Here is a 5,317-nt window from a genome sequence, read left to right as displayed (position 1 = left end):
TTAGCGATTTTTTGCAAACATTTCTTTGAGTAACATGACCGTAAATATGAACTCACGATTGAATGTAACATAAAACAAATGATAACTTTTCGTTAAAATCTTTATTAATGCCAAAAATGCTTACATTTATGTGTCTTTTTGTTCGCTCGAGCAGCCATGTTGCCGCTGAAGCCGGTTTATGCTGAGATAATTCATACCCCTTCGTTTGAAGTGTGGTCCCGAAAAATCTTCGTTTGAAGGGCTATCTGGCCCTTCCCCTTACCCCTGCCCCTCCAACCAAAAGATAATTGAGACACCCCTACCCCTTCTCGTGAACGTGCAAAACGGAGGGGTAGGGGAAAGGGGAAGGGCTAAGGGGTAGAATTGGGATTGGGCCATAGTCTCTCTTAAAATTGTGCTTATCTCTGGAAGCAGCATGACAGCAGGTCACATTTGCAGGCCAGAATATGTACTTGCAGTACCTACTCTGGCCACTAGAGGAAAGGCTGGTGGAGAATGAAAGGGGCTTGATGTTAGTCGAAATTTAGATCTTAGGCTTTTTCTCAGAGATGTATGGAACGATTTTCCGGAAAATTTTCAAATAGAATAGCAAACTGTATTTTCAATTGCGTTTTCAATATGTGGACGCATAAATTGTGACATAATACAGTTGCAAATGGCCTTTGGTTTTTCATTTGAAATTTGGCAGTCACTGTGCGTTCGCGAAAGCGAAAATGCAAACGGTAATGCAGGATTTGCAATTGCATTTGGATTATGTCACAATTTATGCGTCCACATATTGAAAACGCAATTGAAAATACAATCTGCTATTCTATTTGAAAATTGTCCGGAATATCGTTCCATAGAGATGCTCAATTGTAGTTTGACTTTTAAACATGTTGGAATGGAAGAGCTTAATTTGCCCTACTGAGTTTCCAATCCTGCTGAGTTGGCATCCCGGTGGTCTTCACTGAGAAACTTCAACAAGCTTAAGTTTCACACTCTTAATGGACTCTCATATTTTAATCTAGCATGGCCTCCAACTGGTCCGCAAGATCATCAAACATGCTGCCAATATCATCAAGAATGTTGACTGTACTCTTGTTGTCCACAATGGAGCTGAGGAGGAAAAGAAAGAGAAATTAGAATAGACAGAATGGAAGAGGTTTCAACAAATAACATAATTTGCAGAAGAAAGATGATTTACAGAAAATACTTTGTTTTAGTGTCAGAAACATCTACTCATATACCTGTCATCCTTCTTAATCTTCTCCTCCACTACTTCCAGAGCAGCAGCCAGGGTTGCACTGGTCTCCTCCAGTCTGAGTTGTACCATGTCCCCTGAAGCAGATCCCTCAGTTTCAGCAACCTTCAATAACCCTTGGCTTTCCACCTCTGTCTGTCGTCTATATCCATCTTGTGGTTCACCCTCTACTTGTGTCTGTCTGGCTACACCTACCTTCCTCCTTCTCATTACCACTGGTCCTGCTCCCTCCCCTGTTTCTGAAATCAGGCCTTGTTCACCTAGAAATGTTGGATCCACCTGGATCAGACCTGTCCTTTCCATTCTAGCAATTCCAACTTCCTCTACTCTTTCTTGCTTTCTAACTTCATCTTCCTCTCTCCGTTTCTCTACTTCTCTCGGCTTCTTTTGTACATCCACTCCAGGCAGTTCCACTTTCAGAGGGCTTGGGATGTCGACTGAGAGACCAGCCATGGAAGACCTCGGGGGCTTCACTGGAGCCGAGCCTGAACCTGGTGTAGAAGGTGTTTGTGGAGTTTGGGGAGTCTGAGGCGTCTGTGGGCTCTGAGCTGGAGACGTTGCTGCACGTGGGGAAAGCATGCTCCCATCCATTGGTTTTGGGGTGACTGGACTCAGAATCTGTGGTGGATGCTCCAGTCGCTCAGTTGGAACGGGGCTAAAGGAGGCACTGGATGGGCTGAGAACATCTGTCTGAGGAGAGCCGGGAGTTTCGATGGTATGGATTGGCTTGATTTTCACTGGTTTGGGCAGTGTAGGAGGCGGACTTGGCTTGGGAGATACTGGAGGAGGGACTTTCTTAACCTCCACTATAAAGAAACAAAGAAACCATAATATACAACTTGTCCAAAACATTTCAGAAAAGTTATTTTACCACATTAACCATAAATCAGGAAGACCTCTGTTGCTATCTAGCCATATAAATCCAGGATACAAGCGAAGCAGAGACCTGGTTTCCTTGAGAAACTGTCTAAAAATACTAATGAATTTCATGCATGCATGAATGTCTATGTTGGCTTGCTAGGCTGGTTTATGCTTGCTTGCTAGTTTGCTACAGATAGACCAGTTTGCAGGACAGAGTGAGATAATATGAGAAAATTAATGTATTGTAAATGTAAATGTAAATAATTCATTACATTGTTACCTGGGCTATGTTGACCTTCTGGTCCAGGTAAGGGAACCCTCCTTGTAGGAGTTGGGGGATCAGTTTTTCGAAGGACCATTGCTGGTTTAGGTGAAACCGGGGGTTTCATTTGCCTGGGAAGAGAACCAAAGCCATCATGTTGCAGTTCTTCCTCCCTACCACCATCTCCAACACAAGCTTCTGATACAGGCCTTCTCCGAAAGTTCTCTGGCCCATCTCCATCAGTGCCATTAATCTGTGGTGGAGCTAATGCTTTGGGCCTTCGCTTTATAGTACTTGTTTCGGTCAGATGAAAATGTTCACCATCTGAGTGATGTGGTGGTCGCGGTCTTCTCAAAGTTGCTGTGGCATCCATCCGTGACCACTCCTCTTGTGGCAGAGAGGAAACTCCCCCTTCCAGATGAGTGATCATGGAACGTGGACGTGGTTCAGGGGCCTCTTTAACTGGTTGGGTTTCACAAGGTGCTGGTCTAAAATGTGTGGGGTCCTGCATGGCTTGGCTCATCTCTGCCTCTTGTACATCTTCATCAGGCTGCTTATGAGAGTCATAAAATTCACTGAATGTGCGGCGGCGACTATCTGCGTCGGAATTCAGAACTTCACGGTTCTGCCGCAGGAGGTTATGGCTTGCCTGGGAACAGGTAAAACATCAAAACCCAGCTGGGCATCAGTACTCACTATTCAAAAATGTAAATGCATGGCATAGTTCACAGTTACTTTGTCTATCCAGTTACATGGTGTATGCATCAGAAAAAATATGGAAGCTTATGTATTTCTAAACAGAACATTTTAATTTGTAAATTGCTTTTAAGTGCATTGTAAGATCAATTGTATGTGCCTAAACAAGCATTGGACCATTGGGCATTAGTCATGGTAGCTTACAACAATGCCTAAAACTGTTTAATTACCTGCAGATAACCACTTCCTTTACCACTGCTTCTGAGATTGGACATTTCAAGCATGGCTGCAATGTCTCTAACACTGCCCCCAGATGAAGTTTTTTCTGAGCCAATGCCACAGACGCTACGTCTGCGCTCCCTATATGTCACATTGAGTAACAAATTGTTAGCCCTATTTTCGCTAAACTTTGCATCATCAGCCACAGTTTCGTCAGCCAGGTTACCAGTGGAAATGGAAGAGCATGAACGTTTTGGAGGAGTTGGAGGACGAGTCCGTCTGCGCGGCCGAGCTGTAGCAAATGACTGACTGCGATTGACGTTGTTGATGTCAAGGGTTTCAGCTCTTGAAGAGCTGCTGGGAGTAACCCTATGTCCACCTAGTGTGGCGTATTTCACAGAGGAGTCTGGCATGGGTAAGTCACGCCCAGCATCAGTAGCAATAGACTGTCCACGTCTTGGCTGGGGCTGAGTTTGACCATTGCCCTCTTTGGTTTCTCCTTCAGATGGTAGGCAAAGTAACGGGACAGTACGAGCATGAGCATGTGAACGGGGAGAGTCGCAAGGCCCTCTGGCCCTGCTCTGTGTTTTTAGCGGGGAGGAAGGAATGTGTGAAGGAGAATTTGAAGCAGAAGATGAAATTCTGCCTTTGGTAGGGGTTTGTGGAGGTGTTGGTGTGGGACTCTCAGTTGAACTGGGTTTCTTCAGAGGAGGGGGGGCATTAGCTCTTTGTATGCCCCGCCCTTGGGTTCTGTGCCGGGGAGAGCTACGCCCCTCCGCTCTTTTACGTATACGAACAGAGGGGACAGAGTTCTCATCTGGTTCTGTGCTGGTTTCTAATGATTGTTTTGAATCTGTGCTTTCTTCTAACTGGCTCTCCTTGGTGGGAATGTATGCTTCTGGAGATTCACTCAGTTGTTTGACGGCTAACATCAACTTCTTTTGGTGTCCTTGGTGGAAAAGAAAAGGCAGAGGTGGACAGTTATTATTTTTGTTTGTTAGGTTTAACCTGTAAGCGTTTCCCTGCTGAAAGGACCAGCATGAATTATTGGAACAGCATCAATGGCACCTGGTACCCTGACACTGACAAGTTTCAGGCCTGATTGTGGTTTAAAGGGGTCATATGATCCGATTTCATTTTTTCCTTTGTCTTTGGAGTGTTAAAAGCTGTTTGTGCATACAGAAGATCCGTAAAGTCGCAAAGATAAAGTCTCAAACCCAAAGATATTCTTTATAAAAGTGAACGCTCAGCCACGCCTTCCTAAAAACGCCTCGTTCAAACACGCCCCCACATATCTATCCACACCCTCCTAAAACGCCTCGTTTAAACACGCCCCCCCACATGTCTACATCACTGTGTGGGAAGATTTGCATAGCACCGCCCAAATGTATACGCAAAGAAAGAAGGCATAACTTTTATTCTTGCTGTAATATTGTTGCCGTCGCCGCCATGTCGTGGAGACGCTGTGTGTTTCGTTACGAAAGCCAACCTACTTTGGTTGGCCTTTCAAAAGAGTTCACAACTAGAAATCAGTGGTTACGTTTTATTTACAACACTGTTCCAGAACAGAACAACCCAAATATTCGAGAGTGTGCAGCGCATTTTACGGAGGAAAGTTTCCAGAACCTGGTAAGGGGCGTAACATTTCAGTCACATGTTTGAGGTATTCAGCCAATCACAATGCACTGGATAGCTGGCCAATCAGAGCACACCACGCTTTTCAGAACGATGAGCTTTGTAAAAATCTACGTGTTTCAGAAAGGCGGGGCATAGAGGAGCAACAATAATGTACAGTATGTGGAAAATAATGTGTTTTTTAACCTTAAACCGCGTAAACACATTGCATTACACCAAATACACAAAATAATGTTCTTTTTAGCAACATCATATGACCCCTTTAAGTCAAGTGCTGACAGAAGAGGTATCCACCATCTTTTTGAAAGTTCTCGTACCACCACAGAGTAACATAGAGAACAAAAGAAGAAACTTAAAAGAGTTTTTTTTTTTACATTATGGCTAAAACTTGCATATGGGTA

At 44.2% G+C, this 5,317-nt stretch overlaps 1 pseudogene; it reads right to left on the bottom strand.

The window, feature by feature from the left end:
* Positions 1 to 849: 849 nt before the first annotated feature.
* Positions 850 to 5,317, bottom strand: part of LOC107702545 (caskin-1-like) — a 52,233-nt pseudogene continuing 47,765 nt past the window's right edge.

The sequence above is a fragment of the Sinocyclocheilus anshuiensis genome, unplaced genomic scaffold (assembly GCF_001515605.1).
Source record: "Sinocyclocheilus anshuiensis isolate Anshui unplaced genomic scaffold, SAMN03320099.WGS_v1.1 scaffold218, whole genome shotgun sequence".
NCBI lineage: Eukaryota > Metazoa > Chordata > Actinopteri > Cypriniformes > Cyprinidae > Sinocyclocheilus > Sinocyclocheilus anshuiensis.
The sequence above is the reverse complement of the archived record's forward strand: the minus strand, read 5'-3'. Positions and strand labels throughout refer to the sequence as shown.